Raw genomic sequence first — 22,365 nt, forward strand, 5'->3', positions numbered from 1 at the left:
TCCGATGATGTCTACGGTAATGTAACCGAAATGTATGAACGTTTCGTGCTGCCACATTTGCACGGTAAACCTCCACCGTTACGATCAGCTGGCGAGTGTGTGTTGTGTGAAGCCACGCAAGGGGCTCGGAAAACCGCGTGGAAGTCGACTGTCGATAAAATGCCACGCTTTTTACCGTGATAGTATATGTATAATAATTAGGATTAATAAATTAAGAATATAAAATAACATAAGCGTCAAGTTTAAATAATATTTTTAAATATGTATTAAATATTTTAAATATTTTTAAAAATGACTTTCTGGAGAAAGTTAAGGATTAGAAATATTATTAAAACAACATCGGAAAATAATACATTGAATGGAGAGATGGTATAAACATGTTACAATTACCAGTATTATTTAGAATATTTAGATAATATAATTGTTTGTCAATGTTTTAGTAATTTACGATATGCTGTAGCTGTTATTTTTTCCAAGCGGATTGCTGATAAATTTTTGTTGAAAGCCGCTTCTGCATATTTTTTTTATTTGAATATATTCCTCGATATGACTGATGGATCGATCGTATTTCGCTCACTTTCTCCGAAAAATAAACGCCGAACGTGCAGAAACGAGAGGGAAGAAGGGTGAGCCGGGTGGTGAGTTCGATTCTCTTTCCGCCCCACCACCAGTTTTCCCGTGGAACAGCCGCATGCGCCGTAAAAAAGCACGGCCACTACGAGTTTCGTTTCACTCTTCGGGGTTCGTCTACCCATTGCCCGATAAAAAAGCTTCGCTTGCGCGGCTCTCGTTCGTCGCGGACATACTGTTCGCCTGTGGTTCGCGTCTTCATCATCATCATCATCGTCGTCGTCGTCGTCATCGTTATCTTCGTTGCGCAAACGCTTCGTCATCGTCGTGCGATTTTCGTCTCGTGTTATTTCGAGGGAAGAAACGAGACGACTGACAATCGAGAAGGAAGAAGAGTGCCAGCGGCTTTGTTTCGGCGGGGATGTCGCGATGCGAAGAAAGAAGTGCGTCCCATACGCGGGAGTGGACGGACGAGAATGGGACGAGGAGGTGGGAACGGGGACCGGTGAGAGAGAGTGTTAAGAAGATGAAAATCCGGCGGATGCTCGGAGTTGCGTCTTTCCACCCGCCACCTACGTACGTTTCGCTACAATCGTCGTGACCGACGTCCATGGTGGCTTCCAGTACGTCGGCGATAAGGGTTGCTTCTCGGTGGAAAGCCGTGGGGTGAGAACGACGTACAGACCACGCCTCTTGTCTAAGGTTACCCCCACCGCCGTGAACTCTCTCGTTCCCCGCACGGGGTCTCCTCCTCGCGCGGGGAACCTAAGATTTTTCCACTTTGCCCCCCTCGCCCCGCTTATCCACCCTTGCCGTTGTTACCCTCTTCGCTTCTTCCCCCTCTCCCTCTCTTTCTCTCTGTGTAGCTCGGCCACCCCGTCCGCTCCCTCCATGGTAGGAGAGTACCGACTCCCCCTTCTTCTATTGATCCAGCACTAAGGCGGTTTCTTGCGCCCCCCGGAGACCGCTACACGGATCTCGCAACGCCGCCCGAAAGCTTCGTCGTATCTTCTTTTTTCTTCATCCCCTACTTCGCACTCCGTAACCTTGAATGTTCTCTCCGCCAGCGCTTTTTTGCACGTCTCCCGCCTTTTGGCACATTGTCGCTTTCGAGCTTTCCGCGCGTAATGCAATACGTGTGTATATACATAGATGGCTTTTATATAAAGGAACAAATGCTTCTACGTCCATCTTGACAAATCGGCTTTTTAATAAAACATCGGTGAGAACATTTCGCGATTAAACGTGCATGTCCTTATATAATTGATTCGTGTATTCTTATGCAATATCTAATAAATATAACTTTACTTTTTCGCTATCCTGCAAAGATATAGATACTTAGAGCAAGATTTAATGCATCCTGCTTTCAAGCGAAAGACGCACGAGTTCAGAATTTGAGGAGAATTTATACACGAGTCGATATTGTAATTCTAAAACCGCTGAATTGTATTCCGCCGTACGACCTTACAATTTTCCATAGCTCGACTCGACGAGCGCGCTTTCCCTTCGGACTGCCGACATTTCAGACCAGATCGCTATAAGATCGCAACGATTACGTAGAATGTTCCATGGTAGTTTCATAGATACGCGTATATAATATAACACGGTCTATGTTCTATGGTGAATGAGCATGGGGTGTGGGTTGCGCGTGGGGCGGCAGGGAAAGATGGGAGGAGGGCGCCGGGCTTGAGCGGTGCTTTAGCCGGGGGCTGTTAAACACGGCGGGTCTTATCGGTAAAACTGTTCTGTACAGGACTACCACGTCCAGCCATTGGCCGCGGGAGTATCTCTGGCCTTATACTCGTTGTCTGCTAGGTATGCATGCGAGGTACATTACGCGACGTTAATGCCCGCGCGCTAAAATCGTTCGCCGGAAGCGAAGACTCGCTGAAACCCTGTAAACCCTGTCGAGACGTTGCTTAAGCTGTCACGCTCGCTCGCATCGAGGTCAAACATCCTGATCTTTCGTCAAGCACAGCATCGGACGGCAGAATGTCTTTCCGTCTTTATATGCAAGCGCGTGTGAACGAGTTTTAAATTTAGACAATTTTTTAATTGGACTCGCATTATATATCGTTATAGAGATATGAAAATATCTTTTTTAATTGCAAATAGATGAAAATGGTATTTATTATCTCCATAAAATTATATTTTCTAATACAAAATATCTTTTGAAATAAATATCGTGATGTTTTAATGCGGATATATAGGAAGAAATTACGGTACTTTTTTGGACGTTTTTTATTTCTTTTTTCTATAGTTATCGCTGTTTTAATGACGATTATATAAAAGAAAAGAAAAAGAATGTCTCAAATTAAATGAGTTTGTCTCTGAATCGCTTTACATCAGGTAGACAATCAGATATCTATTCGATGTCCGTCCGTTCGACTTTTCGAGCGTTTAAAGGAAGCGCCCGATTGTGGAGAATCGCGCGCCTCCGGTGAAGAAACTTCAACAAGTTTCCTAGGAATTGTTCCAGTTCGCACAATTGTCTATGGTGCACAATCACCCATTCGTCGTTTTCCTTATCTAGCATTGATTGTGATTGAATTTTCTCACGTTCACTATATAGAGACGTTCGTGAGATTCGTGATCAACCGGATTAATTTATTTAACTTTATCGATATCTTGCTTATTCATTCGTAACTTTAACTGTTATTTAATTTTTGACAAGATTTTAATTTGAGACCAAGCTCATAAAGATATATTAAAAATTGAAAAGTTTAAATCAGAAGAAAAAAAACTATGCCGATATCTACTATATGTTTTACGTAATATACTGAATGAGACAAATATTTTCTTCTTTAAATCTTTCCTCGTCAATTCGCGCTTTACGTGCAAACGCGACGGTTTTAATCTTTAGCGAAGCGTTAAATTCTTATCACCTCATTTGATGCGTGTCGCTTCGAGTGTCGGGACGGTACGCGGACGCGGAGGCGAATAATGGGAGTGCGAGCAGGCGAGTACATAGGCAGGATCACTTATAAGCCCGGGCCTGTATATATGTATTCCTGGGTAGCCTTTCTCGGCATTAGGTAGCCGGGCTAAGGCCTTAGAGGTCTCCTGGCAACCAAGCCTATCAAACTATCTTACAGTCTAACCCTTACCAGCCCCTCCCCGAAAGCTTCCTCGACCCCCTGGAATCTCAGTGCGAGCCCTTAACGACCGACCCCACGAGAGACACGGCGAAATTGAGAAAATTATCCTGCCCCACGTTATGCGGAGACGATGACCACGGGGTTCTCGGGCACTACACTCTCCCTCCCCTCTGATACGATCCGACACATAGACAGGAGCTTACAGAGACGAGCAAGAAGTCCTGCGGGATCGCTGGGGAAACTAAATGGCCGGCGAGTCGGCTGCCATCTTAGTTGCGAATTAAGGAAAGGGTAGTTCGACCCTCGTAGATAGACTCACCCTTGAAACGTTCGAGGGGGTAGCTGATGTAATTTGCATCCGAGGGGCATGGCAGCGTCCATTTTTGTGCGTTCACATTTCTGTTGTGAATTTATGCTTTATTAGAAGAACAAAATAGTAATTATGATATTTTCTTGAATTAATTTGGTTTATGTTTGTATTTGTTCGATTTTAATGAAGTTCTTTGGTTACTGTCGATCCACCAAGTACTTCACTATTTCCGCTAGCTTATGTAGTGACCTACATTTACGACTTTGTGAAAATACAAAGTGTATGTCAGGCTCAGAATAGCAACCATCGTATTCGATGAGTGTTAAAGAGCATTAAAGAGGTGGAGACAGTCATTTTTGGAAATTCAGAGAAGTAATTAACGCGTATATCTTGTAGTATTTGATCATTTTTGAAAGATCGATAACGATAGCTTAAATATATTTTTAATAAACTGTCTTAAGATGTTTTTAAATTTTTGAATATCGTAGAATAATTGAATTTAAAACTGGCAGAAATACTGAGACCGAATCCACGATTTTTTAAGTCAAGTTCTCTAACAACTTAAATATATATCGATAAAATATTTCGAATAACCATGATATACAAAATTTTCCAAATTTTCTAGAGTGTACTAAACATTGGTATTATTTATTAATTAATATTAACTCAAATAATTTGCATTTTTTTAAACAGAGGCTATTTCCACTTAATGTAAAGAGAATAGGATGAAAACATCTTGGGACATGCTCTCAAAACGCCGAACTTGCGACACGTAAGCGGAAACCGTGACAAGTTCCGAAATTGCCGGCTATTTATCCCCCCAAGCCAAACTTTCCCTCGTACTCAATGATCGTAGTGTTTTCGCGCGCACAATGAGAAGTCGTAGTCGTTAACTCGGCCGGTGCACTCGTTTCGCGGCGCGAGGTGTGGGCGAGCGAGAGTGTGGGCGCCGTGAGCTCTCGCACTCGTGCGAGCTGATCGTGGGAGGGACGCCGAGGACCAAAAGGGTCGGTCTGTCGTCATTCTAGTATGGTTACAGCGGGCGCGGAGCTTGACAGAAGTTGTAAACTTTATGGTAAACCGTGGCGGGGCGACGCCGGCCACTGCCGGTAAATGGGGAAGGTGCCACGCCGTGCAGCACCGTGTGCTTAATCCAATCCGGAGTTTGTTCTTTCGACGATCGACGTAATCACCGGCCGCACGTAGTTTCCAACCTGGCCTGGCCTTCTCCGTGCATCTCGTCTCCCCCTCCCCGCCCCCTATTCCTTTCAACCGACCGACCGACCGACCGACCTAACACTTCGCTCTAAGGTTCCACCTCCGGCGTATGTACCTCGTTTACGAGTGTTTGTCGATGCTCCAGCTCCGGGATCATCGAGGTGGTAATGGGCGTTCGCGCCCACGAAGCTCTCGGAAAACATCAATGACTCTCGAACTTTGGTAGTAGAGACATCTATCTCGGAATTTAAAGAGAAAAAAACGTCCTGCGGTAGAAGTACTTTCGAAAAAGTTAACTGACAATACGACGTCCGAAATTGTAGACATTAGTTTTCTACTATTTGATAATCGTGGTATTTTTTCCCTTCACAATTAGCGACCTAGTCTTTATTTAATTTAGGACTGATTAACTTTGAACATTGAAGCGAGAAGAAGTTTAATTACTAGGTAGGTGACTGGTATAACTCCTAATACCTACGGAATTATCGGATATCAAATGTCGAACGACACGTTAGGTGACAATTAAATATGAAGCGACTTATTTATGTCCTATGTGATAAATTCTTGCTTGAATCTTCTTCATCATTCTGTTAATATTGATTAAACATGTCTATTTTTAATTAATTTCGCCTATATTTAGTCAACCTAATTCTTTTGTCCCTTCTTAGATTTTTAATTGTAGAAGGAGATGTGTAATTAGTTAAAATACACTTTACCGAGGTTGATTAAGCTATAATTCGTAAAGATTCGAGCTGGGTTGCATATCTGATGTATTTCCCGAGACTCTTCGCGGAACTCTGCGGGGGAATCCATTTAGCTATAGCGACAGGCTACCTCCGTTCGGGGTGTTTCGCCCGGGACGCGATTAATTATGGGGCTCCTTTTGGAGCGAACCTCGAGGCTTTGAGCTCAGTCGGGAGCGCGGCGCGTGGGGTGGGAAGTATAAGATACGCTCAGAACCAACGTAGACACCCGGCTTAGCTTCCTCGAGTATTAGATCAATAATTCTAACCTCAAACTGGCTCGGTCACGAACGTCGAACGCTCGGATGTAACTCGATATTCCTTCGTCCTGAATATTACTTCATGCTTGGTATCCCTAAGGGCGATTTAATAATTTGCAGTAAAATCTCGTGTCGTTCTTTAATTGCGTGCGTAATGCATTTCCGGATACCGAAGGAAGACCGAACCCCGAAAATAGATAGGCGAATAGGATTTTTATGACATACAAAAAGTATGGAAAAAAAAATTAAAATCAATATAAATTTGATAAGAATAATCGACTTACCATGTTCAGTAGAAGTGATGAAAAAATTATGTTTTATCGATGAGATTCTTCAATCAGCGTCCAGTGTAGCGTAGCTCGATTGAAGCAGTCGTTAAATTGTGTAAATGATCGCTCCTGGATGACTGGATGAGAAACTGCATGATAATGATGATGAATTTGATGCGCGACAGGTTGCCCCCGGCTCGATGAGAGTCTTCGAACGTCAGAAAGATGTTTTACGATCCGTAGGGATGCCGCGCGCCGTAATTTCGACGATCGTAAATTTCGAGAGGCTGTCCGCCGGGAGAAAAACTGTTTTGCGAGCAGGAGGGATGCTGCGTGGACCGCAGCATCCCCGATACTGACCGACAGACCCAGATTTTCGTCTCTTGAAATACGCGGAACCAGCTCGCGGGTTACCGCACACCGGCATTTGCGATGCAGAATTCTCGATCTTTAGATTTCAAGAACCTGCCACCCCACTTTACGAGGGGATCTAGTTTTCTTCTCCGCCGAGAGCGCATGCAGGAGATCACCATTGGTCCAGGCTTACCGTGAGAACGCGCGGTGGTCAAGTAGCGCGAGAGATGTTGGGAAGGCGCGGCGGAACAGGTTTTCTCTTCTCGTACAATATCGCGAAAATGGCATAATTTATTCACCGACGTGACACGTGCTTTACGAAACCTCTGGAGATAGCGTGTGACGAATTTCTTTGTATTAATTTAACTTTTTTAACGGCACGCATATAGATGTCTGACAGATATTAAAAAGTATTCATCGTACAGGGTGAAGGGAGGGTCTGCTACATCAATAAATCTCTATAAAACATACAATATCTTTAATATCTCTATCGGAACCAAATACAACATATAAAATTAAAATAAAAAATAATATATAATTAATTAGGAGACGATATTATTATTAAAATTTTTATAGAACTATGTATATAAAATAAATCAGTTTAGATATGCTTGGATTCGTTAGTTAAAAACGGTTACTTATGTGATCTCGTAATTGCGACATAATTTGCATAATGTATTTTTTGCAAAGGTATATTACGAAGATGCTATTGAGAATCTCGTGTATGCTCGAATACGACAAAGCGAATATATTGTTGATCAAGTCATATATATATCGCATTATCATCAACCTAGTCCGACCAGTTTCATCCCCTGGACATAATTGAAGGGATACGTTCTTCCGCATGATATTCGCGCATCTCGTGAGATGACCGATGGTCATTGGTATCGTGAGAAAGCTTCGCAGCCTTGAGAGCAGTTCTCAACGAAACAGGTTTTCGAAAATTTGGTCCAGGGCTAGATTTTCTCATCCATCCCTCTTTTCACTTCGCTAAGTATATTTCTAGAATACATCCCCGATGAGTTATACAACAGTGCATGGATTCCTTTATCTTATTGATACAATTAATTAAAATAAAAAAATATAAATGAATTAGAAATTAGAACAATAATAATAATTTTATTTTTATTTTTATTTTTTGCGTCACAACAATTGCGGTGTCAGATATCCGACAAAAGAGATACGCACATATGTTTTCTATGGTATAAGTATCTAACTCCAATGATGTAATTTCTAAAGCAACAAAGTGAAAGAGGCCGTTAATAAAGATCGAAGGGTCGCGCTGTCCCTCCGAAACTTTCACTCCGTTTCTTCTCTTCTTTGCGCGTTATGATTTCCCAGGATTATATAGATCTATTGTTTGCAAAATCGTGTTACTACGTCGGTGTTTAAGCAACTAAGGGCTCGAGCAAACGGTTTAGGGGCGTAATGTACGTATCATTAATCGAGCGTCAAATAACTTGGCGTGAAATGGAGTTCACCCTCAACGCCGCCGGAATTTTCCATAAAATGAAATCCCGTAACGTCTCGACGGAAGTGCCAGTTATTTCACACGCGCAATTGAACTCAATGCCTACGCGTACACCGTTACGATGCAAATGTGTACTTAGCATTATGCGGCGATTCGTACCCTTCTCTTTTGTTTTTTCTCGCATCGTCACATTGACTTCTCTAGTACGGCGCCGGTTTAATAACGGCGGCGACTCAGATGATGCAGATCGCATTGACGTCACTATCGATATATTGCAGGATATGCATTTATTGCACCCGTTGGAAACTTATTCCACGGTTACAGGGTTCCGGTAACTTCAATTACGATCGGGTATAAATTCCATTTCTAGTCAATGGTAGTCACGAGACTCCAGCCATATTTGCGCGGTTTGCGAACGGTGATTACAGAGACCGCTGATTTTCCATGAATTTCGCGCCATGTGCAGAGGAGGCACGAAGACATTTACTCCGTACGTTGAAAGGTATCACGCTATTCAAATCAACATCAGGGTGATTAATAGCGTTAATCTTGAGTATATAAATATACCTACTAGCCCAGCATTTACTTTCTACAGAAAGTGTTTTAATCTACTGTTATATACATTTAGATATTACATATAGATATAATTTTCATGCAATTTTAAGAGCAAAAGGTATTACTTTGTTTTGCGCTTAGGGCAAATCTTACGCGAATTAGAATATATATAATCTCGATAGATTTAATTAAATTACATTTTACAAAAATTTAATTAACCATTGTGTTATCAATGAAGATTTATTCGCGCGTTTTCCTTTATACGACTATGAAGTGTTACAGATATATAGTAGCAATCAGCTTCTTTTTCACTTTCCAATATCGAACCAGTTCGAAACACTGCGGCACGGTCTTTCTGACTCCCGCGACCATGTGACTGCATCCCGCAGAGTCAATCGCCTTCTTCCCCTCTCGCCCGCCCAGGGGAGAACCGCGTGGTGGATAGCGACGATTGCAAGTCGGCAATTTAATACGAACGCGATAGTATACGAAGGAGAGGACTCGAATGAAACTCCGAGTGAGGGTGGCGGAGGAAAGAGGGGAAGGTTGACCGGTGGGAACGACTGAGAGGGAAGATCGGGGTGGAAAACGGGCGGTGAGGGTGGTTGCCGGTAGTGGAGGCCGTGGTGTTTGGAGGTTAGACCGCAGTTACAATATCGCTTGATTAGAAATGTACATAGCGTATATGCGCGCGGGCCGCATATCCAGATGGTGGGTGGGCGGGCGGGTTGGGTCGGGTCGATGCCTGGGCAACTCCATAGTTTAATGCACGGACCGTAGAACTTGCAATAAGGAAGGGTGAACGGCGGGCAGGGGGTGGCCACGGGGCTTTCGTGGAGAAAGAGGAGGAGGAGGAGGAGGAGGAGAAGGAGGAGGAGATGGGTGGTTTGGTCATGGGGTGGTGAGGTGAGGTGAGGCAGACTTGGGGGTTTCGCGGGCCAAGGGGGGACAGTGCGGTGCGGAGTCTCCGTGCATACTCGCACACACCTACGCAAACGATAGTTTCAGTCTGCGGCATAACGCGATCGCGCTACTTGCTCGAGGGTAGCCGTGGGGCCCTCCAGAGGCGAAATGCCTCTGCGCTGGTTTCGTATACCTTCGCATACCTTCACATTTGAATTTACTCGCGACGCCAATCGGATCGCCGTTGCCATCGCCGACATTCAGCTACCGATAACTTGAGATGCCCATTTGCGAGACCTGCGGACGTATCAGACGCGATACCCTCGGAAATACACGATCTTAACCATATACGATGTTCAATGCGTATTTTTACAGTTAATTCTTTAAAAGAATTCGAACTATTAAATATTAACTAACATTGAGAAACTTGAATTTTAAGTTAAGGCTTTATTAAGCCGGTAAATGTATCAAAACAATGTTTAAAAGAATACTGACATTTAATGAACTTTACCTTAATGAATGAAACTCAAGATGCACAATTAATTATTATACCTCATACAAAAAATGTATGTTAAAATTAACTTTTTAGTGGTATATTAATTTGCAGAACAATATAAATATGTAGTATTTTAATGTTTTGATTTTTATTATTGCAAATTGTAATAATAAAAAAAAAAGTTATTATATTATCAGTAGCATTTTTCCTAGTGAGAGTGCGAGAAATCTGAGACTCTTGCATCTGTTACCTCTGCAGTAATAAAGCAAGTAAGATGAGTTTTTACGAAGGTCATCTTTAAAAAGGGAGATATGCGCAGCTTGAGAGCTCTCTAGTGCCATACTAATAATGAAGGCGACGATCCGTATTCTCACGGCGCATTTAGCGCTAAATGTGGTCGTATAATTTTTATCTCACATTGACACTGAACGTAAATGATAAATAGATAACACCGGGAATGGGACGATCACATTTTGTACTAAATGACTGCGTAGAGACGTACGGATATATCCTTCCGCGCGAATGAAGAATAGGTGAAGCGTCACTTCAAAAAAAGACGGTCTGACCATTCTTTTATAGCGACTGTTGTTGAATTTTAAGCTGCCGCCGTTTTATTACAATTAGCTCATCTCGCGATCTCGTCGACGGGGGAATGAGGTCGAGATAAATATGATTTTGCAAACTGCGTAACTCTGAAACGCGGCAAAGGTACCTCGCATGTCCATCCGTGCGGTATCAAGATAGTTCTGTATTAAAGCTATACCTGGGTTTCTGGTTTCTGGTTTCTGGATCGGCTACGCCTAGACTCGTCCGTTGCCGCTACCGACGGAGTGCTCGTCCTCGAGGAATATTCAGCCATTCTCCCATTTCCAGCATCGCCTTTCCCGTTTCTCTGCGGCCGCGCTCCCCTTTCCCCGTTTCTCTCCTCTTATCCTCCTTTGCCATCTCCTCGATTCGAGCCAAAGTTTAGAGAGCTCGCGCTTGAGAGGAACGCCGAACGTCACTGCAATATCGCGTAGTGTTCCCGAAGAAGATGGCGGTCGCAACGTTGAACATGATTGCCAAACTCGGAATAGCTCGTTCGTGCTTCGCTGCTCTTCAAATCAATACGAAAGGTAGATGGCAGGTTGAATATAAGTTTCCATACCTCGGTTAGTTTATCAAGCGTCTATAAATTTCTTTCGGCTTCAAAATATTTTTTTTTAATTGTAAGTTGACATGTTCTCTGAAATCACTAACAATAAGTTATTTAGTTTTAATAATAAAGCGATTTCAACAAATGGTATGCGTTGTTAGAGATTCTTTGATGTACAAAGACGATATTTAATCTAATCTTTTATCGTTAATTGCTATATTTAGTTATTATTGAAATTATTCCGAGTCTTTAAATATATATCTTTAAAATCTTGAAGTGAGAATCATCTATCATGCCATTATTTTGCACGGAGGAATGTTCAATAAATGCGACAGACAAGTTTGGAAGACCAATAATGCAAAAAGCCTATATCTCTGCGACGATGCCGAGCGAGTATCTCCGAGAGGTAGAGGTGCAAGACAAACGACGTTGTTTCCACGGGGGGATACCGAAAATAGCGGGCTGGGCTGGTTCCTAGCAGTTAATTAGCTGAATAATGCAGCGTTAATCTAGTCAAAATTGCATACATCTAGACCACGCACGTAGTTTCGTTCTGGTAAACTCACGAGTGGTTGTTCGCGCGCGAGCGCGTATCCGCGAGCGTGCACAGAGCAGGATTCACTTTTGGTGGAACGCGAAGGGCATCCCTCGTCCTGCTACATATTTCAGGTGCACCATTTGCGCGATAATTCTTTGCAGCCACGTGCCAATTGAATATTGAATAGCGCAAACTGGGCTGCAGTAGAACGATTAAATTCGTTTCCGCCGTAAAATATATAGTAGAATTTGAACAGTTAAACACCGAGTATGATTAGTCTCGCATTAAGTAAGTTTGCGGTAGAAATAAACTTAGCACAAAGGGTGAACCTTAAGGCTTACCTTGAGTTATTCATATACGTAAAGAAATGACAAAGGTCGTACAACAGTGATCTCGAGTAAAGGTCAATATGTATTTTACATCGCCAAAGCAATCTTAGATAGAAAATAGCGATGTAGTTTATATTATGCTGAAACTATCAACTTTCACAATTAAGTTTAATTTAATTATTATTATTTTTTTTTTATATATAATTTATATCGAAAAAAATCAAGATATGATATTCTATCGTGAAGTTTCTAACGTTTCTTCATTTAAGTAAAGAAATATATTAATAATATTAACATATATGGGTAAAGCACTAAGGAAGGGAGAAGATTTTTATTAAAAAAGGAACTCCAGTATTAGCATGAAAATGTAAACATACATAAATAACATTCTTTAATAAATTATTCACCGAGGTACATCTGTGACATAGTCGAAGCTTTTCTACTGGCAATTCTTTATTCTCGCCGACGCAGTAAAGTAATCAAAAGATCGGAGTCGATGAAACGAAGGTAGAATGTTCGAGTGTGTATACGGAAGTGCACGTACACGTGTCCGTGCACGCAATCTCGTGCGAGCCGACGCGGTAGCCTGGAAAACGAGGATAGAGAGACGGACCCCCTCTTTCCTCTTCTCGCCCCCCTCTCGTTTTCCTACCTTCCGTGTAATCGAAAGTAATTATATTAATTGCATCGCGTATCCCCGGGACCACTACGAGAGGTATTGGCCCGTCGGTTAATTCCATGCAAGTACACGCGTGCAAATGCGCCGCTCACGCAGCATCGCGCGTGAGTACTGGATCAGGGGGGGGGGGGAGAAAGCAGGGGGAATAGCCAAGTTGTGCAATTAAACGTTAACGAATTAACGTCTCTCTGCGAGAGACGTCGCATCGACTTTACGGCGAGTGTCGAGTTGTTAAATAAATATCCGCGGTTTGGCCCTTGTAATTGGAAAGTGCGATCAATGGCGGCGCAGCTCTGTTTTTGATGTTTTCGTCTGGAGGAATTAATTGAAATGCACAACTCATTGTACATTCGTATCGAGAATTACGTATTTTCTGTCTTGCTACGTTCGTCCCCGATTTGCCGTTTTTCTTACATCTCTCTTCCTCCAATTTTTCTCTCTGTAAAATATTTAGACGGAGAATGTGGTCATCGACGATCGATTCGACTCATGTAAAATGCGTATTTATGACGATAAAATCGAGTCAAGTTAAAACGCAGTAAATATGCATCGCGGGATTACGATACAAATAACGATACATTATGGTATATCGATAATCTCGCACGGTATTGGGATTCTCATGTTCGAGAGGGCCGCGGTTTATCGTAGGGAAGCAAAAGCCTCCCCAAGGTCTCAATGCCCACCACACGGACAACGCCCGTTATTTCCTTATAATTACTCCATTTCCTCTCTCGCGCGTATAGTCACGCCGAGGCCTGTATGGCTAAATCGATGGGAGAAAACGGCAGATATTGGGAACGCGATGCACGGTCGGGGCCAAACGATGGAGAGACAGCGAAATGCGGCGGCAGCGGCTTGTCCGAAGATATCGAGGAAATGAACGGGAATGGCTGCCGGGCAAAATTGTACCGCGATAATTACCTATTAACTGCATTGTACCTGGCACAAGCCGCCGTCGTAAAGAATCACGTTCATCTTCAGTTAGATGGCTGAATGCCAAAGTGCTTTCTTGATTCTTTATAGTTTATAGTTTAGTCAAGATTGCGGAAAAGGGTTATAAATTAGCCAAGATTGATGATTAGTGGACGATATAAATTGCTCGATTGAATGAACAGGTTTCGGGTTATTATTAAGCAGAACTTCGAAAAATAGATTTCTATGTTATCTAGCGCTGTTTCTATTTTTAGACTGAATAGAGTGGGGTACGATTTCAACTCCTGAATGAAAGGTGAAATATCTCCTCTTACGCTTTTCATTACTAACGCTAATTAAAAATTGATAAAAATACATGCTTCGTGGCCGATGCGGGAAACAAGTATTTAGCGGTCAAACTGACCAGTTTGGCCGTTCGAGCGTAAATAATTTATACCTTACTAGACACAGATTAAACATAGAAGCCTTTGAGAGCCTCCGGCGACGGGCTCACATTAATCAACGAGCATTAATCAATAGACAAGACGCTAATCAGGAACGTCCGGCAAGTAGGTCGATCGGAGGTTCGCCCGAAACCTTTCGATCTTGCTCGCCGCAGAGTTGGAGATTCCACGTCGCGCGATGAATGCATGCCTACGCGTGTCCGTGTGTATACGTGGTCGCACATGTGTGTGCGCACATGGCCGTTTGCAGCGGACTGTGCAGCAACAGGGTTACCCACGGATCCGGCCGATGCTTTCGTCTTTCGAGATAGAGAGACGTTCCTGTGAAGACTGGAAAGCCGCGATCCCCGGTGCAGACCGGCCGAGATGCCTGGGGGTTGATTGATTAGAGGGTACGGCGTAGGAGAGAAACCGGGAGAGTTCCGGGGTGCGGGTTAGTTCGGCAGGGGGTTTCCTGGGTTATTTGGAGTCGGGGGCGAGGGGTGGTTGGCGCAGAGCGACGGCGGCGGCGGCGGCGGTGGCGGTGAAGGCGGCGGTGAAGCTGGCGGTGGGTGTGGGGAACGGTGTTGGATTCGAGGTGGAAGCAAGGTAAAGGGCGGTGGCGAGGGGCGGCCGGGCGAAGAAGGGTGGCGGCCCGTCCGGTGTTAGAGAAGGAAGGCTGGAGGCGGTAGTTCGAGGTGCTACAGTTTATAATAGTTGCCGCCGCCCTCGGGCCAACCGACCCTGCCCGCAACTTCCACAGAGTTGCTTAAACCTAACCTTCTCTCACGGGTACACGGGACGATCAAGTGTGGTCCGCGGCTCGACCGAAAGAATGTGGGTTACTCGGTCCCGGTCGACCGCCAATGCCGCACCATTTTTGTCGTCGTCGCGACTCACGCCTGCTCGTGTCGTAGCCGCGAGGGGGGCTCGCAGGAATGCACGACGGAGGTAGAAAGAGCGCGAACGGCGGTTTCGGGTCGCCAATAGTATATCCGCCGAGCGACAGCGCGCGTGTGCCGTAGATTAGTTTGTAGTTCGTCGTTAAAGAAAAAGCCGAGTTATTAGTTGCGGCTCAGGGGGGGAGGTCAGGGAGAGCTGGCGGGAAGATGAGGAGGTCAGGCGGCCCTCGCGCAATTTAGCGCGAGCTTATCAGATCCGCTGTACTTCCGCCGCAATTTATGCTACTTACTTAGGCGACGCGCACTATCTTCTGCTATTTATAAGAACAATGATTAATGACTGATAACCTGCGTTGGTAAATTAAATGCGAATTATATTTCGGATCTCATATTCATGCTTAGGAAATTCTTGATCTTACGTTTTTCTCTAGCGGAAGTTTTACATACGTGAAATATCTCAAATTCCTTGTTCGACGTTTTGGTCTAAATTTTAATAAGATTCTTTGATCAATTTGAAGTCTGAGTTTTTCTTAATTGAAATAGGGAATTGATATGAATAACTGGTATACAGTAATGTCTCAGGTATCGATTCTTTTCTTTCTTGTTTGCAAATTAATTCGAAAGAAAGAAGCAGCTTCTATGTGTTCACGTGCAAGTGCACGCATACCTATACGGCGTACGATTTCTCGGTCCCGCGACAGCAGCCTCCGTTATAATTCTCCGTTATCTATGGAAATTCTAAACCATACTAAACAACAATATATATCCCAAAACTATGTAATTCCTCGTGCTTGCGCGTACACGGTATGCAATATGTGGTAGCGAGGGTTGCAAACTGGTCGCAGTACTAATTTGTTTTGCGCTGCCTTTTTGATAATTTATGATCTTTCAAATAAAATGCATTACCCATTAATCTATTCAAATGCATCAAAAAATACTAATACTAAATACAGGAATAATATTTAAAGATAAAAAATATAAAGAGAGAAAAACTTATATAAATAATTGTTAAATGGAAAATATTAAAAGTAAAATTTTTTGTAACTATTGGCATAGCTAAGAAAAATTGTAATGCTTTAAATTTGCTGTTTTATTTTATTAAATTTGTTAAGCAATATATACAAACTTATTGCTAAAACAAAATTGTTTGAGAAAAATATTTCTTTCAGTTTTACAAATATTTTATCTGCTAACATTTATCATCATTTACTTTAAATTTGCCCATTTCGGAACGAACGAAAGTTTCAGTGGCATTTTCAGCGCGAGGACGTCCGTTACCAGCGTAGCGACGAAAGAAGGAAGACGCAACGTAAGCGTGTCTCGATTCGCGACTAAGAGTTGACATCCTTCGAAGTCGCTTATGCCTTAGAACAGCATGTAATCATGCCAGTCCGCTATTACTTCCTATAACGCTATCTACGCCAGGAAACGCTATTGCTCGCTCGTTCCTACGTGGTCCAGGGACGCCGAGGATGATGAGATCTGCAGGCTTGCATCCTGATGAGACTATTAGGATGGCTTGATAAGTCCATAATATTCTGGTCGATGCTGGGGCAACGCCGTCGACTCCACCCGGTGTCCTCGCCAAACCGCTACCTCCTCCTCCTCCTCCTCTTCTCCACCTCCACTTCCACCTTTCGCCCGGCACCCAACTCCATTCCCTTCCGTCGTCGCCAACCCTTTTACGATGCTCGGCTTCGGTCGTAGTGACGATAAGATAGGTGACGCTTCCAATTTCCATCGACTTTGTTAACCTCGTACCGTAATCATTTCTCAGCAGGAGGAATTGTTGCTCAAGCAAAGAACTTCTTAGAAGATCTGATTTATCTATGAATTATACAAGTATATCTCCAAAATACGTTTTCTAATGTCAGCGACTAATGTTTCTGTCCGTAATGCTGTTGTATTGAATAATCGAACTTTGCTATTGTTTTAATATCGTGTTAAATATCGAGAGAAGTCTATATTGCTCTCACAACTTTAATCGTATATTATTTTTAAAAAATATTACCCTTTTCTAATTCTTTTAAGACACGTTTGAAAAATTGTGTATAATAAAGAATATAATGATTAATAATACACAGTATTATTTATTCTGATATCTGTTTCTTTCAGTACGAGTTTTTCTTATATTTTGTCACTTTTTGCAACCTTAGAAGCTAATTTTTAATAAATTTTTCGCAATGTCAGGTCATCTAGAAAGTATTTTTTAGAAGTTTTAGACGAGGAACCTCGTCTCTTGCGGGCGAACGGTCGATGTTGCGCCCTCGAAGCGGCTGAAATTAACTTTGAGCATTACAGATGTCGAGGCGCGCCGCGGCGAGAAGCTAACACCTTGTTAGCCTGACAAATTCGGTCCATCTCTCCTTCCTATCGTCCCTCACGACACTCGTTGTCTCTGCCCATGCTTTCTATCCCCGCGACAATATCCCAGCGAGCTTTTACCAGAAATTGAGGAAACTCGGCTCTTAACCCTTTAAATGGAGCAAATTTGCGATCCGTCATAAGAAATGTTAAATCTCGTGTATGCAAAAGAAATTGAAAGTTCTATTTTTTTGTTTTTTTCAATAATCCATCTGAAAACTGTCACGTTATTCATTGGCTGAAAGTTCAAGCCAACTTTTGTAAATTGATCCACCGCAAGTTTTTCCACTGTTCCCTCCTTACGTGAAGCAAGCATGACGCTCGATACATCTTAAAGATTATTATAAAATTTGCGTAGGTCTCACAAAGGCCGGTGCTATGTGTATTTTGCGGTCGTATTCGTAATAGCGTCGCTTCTCGCACGTATTTTGCAAGCCGGATGATAATCGACTTCTTACGCTACATGCCAAAGCTACCCTCCGTCTTCATCGGTCTCCCGAAATTGGCGCGAATGGAATCCCGAGCAGCTGCGGGAGTTCCCGTCGTACGTGCGGAGAGTGTCGAGCGTCGTAGGATGTCGTTGCTTAATCGGGTCGTACCCTCCGCGATCCGGGACTGCCATCGCCCGTCAACCCTTTCTGGACCTCCGCGTCGTCGCGCAATCCATGACGACTGGAAAGTGATATCGAGGATTTCGAGAACTTCACTCGATATTGGACGATTTCCAGGCACTTCCTTTGTCCCGTGTTACACGAAACGGGGGTGGGTAAAATGGGAGGGCGGCTGGGAGGTATGACAATTGTGGTGACGGCTACGATACGGCCGGCAACGGTCACGGAGCGAGGACGACGGAGACGCATCGTCGTGTTTGCGTCGAAAGGCGGAAGGGTAATATCATTGCACGGCCACGAGAAGTGCCAATATCCGGCGTGGGCTCGTCGGCGGCATTTAATTGCATTAGTATTTCATCGCGAAAGTCCGCACCCGAGGAGACTTTTCAATTGGAGTCACAGTCGATGGAGCAGCCGCGGTTAAAGCCTTTGGTAGAATTAGACTTTAGTAGAAATAGGTAGGGTCTCGAAGGCTGAAAACTGCTCTTTATCGAACTCACAGGAAAGAATTAATTTGCTACTTTATCTTGCACATATTGAATACCAGCCTTTGTGATACTAAATAACAAGAATTTAAATAAGAACTATGCCAATTCAGAGAATAAATTATTTAACAAAATTATTTAAATAAATTATTGAAAAAATTGCAAATAGAAAAATTGTTTATAAAAATAATAACATTAAGAATAAAATTTGAAAGAAGACAATAGTATAAGATGTATGTGTGACACGTAAATACTTAAAAAATTGTTATTAATTATAAGCTGCTGTTTGATTTTGTTATTAATTTATACTGATTATTTTATGTTCCAGATACCAGTAATTAATGGCGATACAAGAAATATCTTCGATGCAGAGGTAAGACGATTCGAAAAATATAAGCCATTACATGATAATAAATAGTAACAAATGAAGCATTAATTTTATATTAGCTAATTATTCAGCTCATTAATTATTAATCGTTACGCGGAAATAGATGTATAAGAACATATTATACAGAAAGAAACTAATGTTTATATATATATATATATATATATATATATATATATATATATATCAAGTTTGCTATAATATACAGGCATTTAAAATTTATCTGCGTTACATTAATAATAAAATATGGCAAATCAACTTGTATTTATGACTAGATATTCGCTTTGATTCTATATAATATAAGTTGAAGTTTATAGGAAGGTTAAGTCAAGCTCCATATATAATTATTGTTTAATATAAAAAAACAATATATTATTAGAAACATTTAATTATTTAATTACATTGTAATTACATTAAAAACTTCGCCATTCCCTTAATGCATATCCCTGAATTTTGAATGGAAAATAAAGATGTCCTCTTTCTAACCGATCCACGCGTTCCGTCTGCATTTATTCCATCCGGCTGACTCGACACTTTGCGACGCATCGGGAGAGATTCAAGGGTGAAGAACATCAGCCGACGGTGGTTAGTATCCGGGTAAAATGATGTGAAAGCTTATGAAATGGCGGTCTAGTCCAGTGCGATACCGGCGTATAGTGTGTTTCCACCTCGCACCCAGAGATAATACGGCGTGGTGGTAACAGCCAGAGGTTTATCTTTGTAGGACCATAAAACTAACCCGTTCTACGCTTGATGAGCGCTCCTCGGATACCAGTCTACAGCTCGTTTTGAAACTCGTTTCAAATTTCAACCGGGCAATTCGCGATTATTTTGAAATTTAAAAGATTAGTCTAATTTTCATTGCGCGTGATTTATTTTCGACAAATTATGCAAAATTTGACACACACGATTACGATGCATGGCGAATGCTCAATTATTAAATTAATGAAAGAAGAAATAAAATGTTTTCTAAATATATTGGTTTATTATAATTAGTACACTTTACAGTTATATTTGCTAACATACACATTTAAATGTGTATATTGTTGCACGATAATGTAGTCAGATCTAAAAGAGACTTCGTACAGACGAGCAACAATAACCGCTGTAAAGTTAGAATATCGTCGTGTGGTCCGATGATGTCAAAGTGCATCGTACACTTTGTCTCGGCGGTGAAAGGCACAATCGCCGAAAACGCGAAGTCGTCGCCGGAGAAGTTCGCGACAGCTTGATATTTCGGCGACGCGTGTACGCGGCGATCGTAAATTGTAAAATCTATCAAGACCAACGCGGTCGACATAACTCAGGGGGGTTGCTATCCCGGTGGTATGAAGCATGGCGGCCAGACTCGGCATAAATACCCGGTTGCAGAACACTGCAGGAGCAGAGAGCAAGCCCAGACCCGTTGTGGCGTGGCAACATCATCTATCTCGAATAATTTATTATCGCACGACTACCGCGTCCTCTCGAAACCCGGACAAGAACGCAACTATAGGAACTACGAACGGGAAACGAGTGTCGTGCATATGCGCCGATCCTCGACCTTCCATCAGCTGGGTTTCAGATTATGAGCATCGTTGCAGTCATAAAAGATGTTCGTTCCTTCTTTACTAACGAAATACTTGCGATTTTTATATGGATTCTTCTGATATAGCTATCGGTATACATAACATAGTGATATTAAGATTAGAAGTAACGAATTCAATATCTAAAAATTGCAGTCATGTTAATATTATGCTTAATGTATTGAAGTAAATATAAACACGTATCTGGATGGACTAGTTTTTAATTTATTATAATAATAAAGAATATTATTTTGAGAGTAAAGTATTTCAGATTTTTTAATAGGGAATATCGTAAGTAGTATCACTATGTTTATGTATATGCGTGTATGTGTGAATAAATCGTTTCATATAAAGAAAAGACCCTTACTCTATGAACATCTCGGTGTTAACATATTTCGCGCGTGAATTTCAATTATAATATACAATATACATTGAAATTTAGGTTTACCTAATGATGTCTAATCAAGAGTTCACACGCAATGGGTACGTAGATCAAACAGGTTGCGCACGTCAAATGGAGATTAGTAAAGATTAATTTAATTAATGTGACGAAATCGATACATATATAATATCAGCATAATACAATATAGCTAAACTTCCTGAAGCTTTATGAATAAATCAATTATATGAAGTTCCATAAATAAAATAACATCGTTTGGATACCGGAAAGAAATAAAGTAACAAAATGATTTGTTTTCTTAAGACATGTTACATATTTTCAATGGTTACTGATTAGACGAAATAGATTTTATCTAATTATATGAAATTTTATTACTAGATGTCATTATGTGATGTATATATTGTGTATATAACGTATTCATTTTATTCATTACTCTTTTATTTGGGAAATATTAAAAATTTAAGAAGCATGACTAAAAATTACGCCAAAATAAAGTTCTTAAAGTTTTTTTTATAAATTTCGTTGAGGACAAAAAGACTTCGATAGTTAATAATTTTAGAGCAATACAATAATTTAATATCATGATTTAATATTGCATCAAATAATGCTGATATGTTGCTTTACATTTTAATATTATTTTTCGAGAGGCAAGTTATTAATTTAAGTAATAAAAAAATAAAAAATAATGCAAATAATTTTTTAAAATGGAATTTGCTTAGTGGCGCCATCCTACAGGGGGTTGGTGAACTCGTACGTGCCCTTGCTCGACGAATGCAGGCAAGGGTTGAGGGGTGAAGAATGGTTTGTACAAAAAATGCCAGCAGATGGCACCAGGTTCCTCTCTACGATGAAGAAAGAATCTTTTTTGGTTTTTTTGTAGCTCTTTTGCGCGCAGACCGCGCGTGTAAAGAGCGAGAGGGCGGTTCTGTGCAATTCTTTTTGCGCGCGGGAATGCCGCACGGTTGAATCATTTTTTAAAGAAAGCGATTTTTTTACGCTCGCGTAAGCGGAATGTAAGAAGATGGCGAGATATCGATCGATACGTTTTTTCATATCTTGATGTGTCGCCGTCGACACTTTTTGCCATTAAAAGCAGGCTTCTTCGGGCAAAATGGCGATGCTAGGTGAATCGAACAAGTTGACAGCAAAATGGTGTATTCACGGCGTCGCTACATTTCCCCATCTTGGTATGTGGTTCAGATGTAGACACTGCGGAGGGGATAAACAAGGGGCAGTACCAGGTTGGCGGGCAGATTTTCAAAAAACCGGAGGGGCTGCGCGCGCTTCGCCTTCATTGATCGGAGGGCTGTGTCCGGCTGCCACCCTCTCCGCTGCACCACGTATGCAAACTATCCTCTTCGTTGGCCGGG

General features: G+C 42.0%; 2 long non-coding RNA genes across 2 annotated transcripts in view; one reads left to right on the top strand and one right to left on the bottom strand.

Annotated features, from left to right (window-relative positions):
* LOC139818602 (uncharacterized) overlaps positions 1–8,639 on the bottom strand; it is a 27,584-nt gene extending 18,945 nt beyond the window's left edge. The window contains exon 1 of the long non-coding RNA XR_011733460.1: positions 6,484–8,639. This is a non-coding gene — a long non-coding RNA (uncharacterized lncRNA). The remainder of the gene's footprint in view (positions 1–6,483) is intronic.
* On the top strand, positions 434–19,414 carry LOC139818601 (uncharacterized). Its single transcript, XR_011733459.1, has 2 exons — positions 434–1,236; positions 18,974–19,414. It is a non-coding gene; the product is annotated as an uncharacterized lncRNA (long non-coding RNA).
* Positions 19,415–22,365: the final 2,951 nt, after the last annotated feature.

The sequence above is a fragment of the Temnothorax longispinosus genome, chromosome 9, assembly GCF_030848805.1.
Source record: "Temnothorax longispinosus isolate EJ_2023e chromosome 9, Tlon_JGU_v1, whole genome shotgun sequence".
Taxonomy (NCBI): Eukaryota; Metazoa; Arthropoda; class Insecta; order Hymenoptera; family Formicidae; genus Temnothorax; species Temnothorax longispinosus.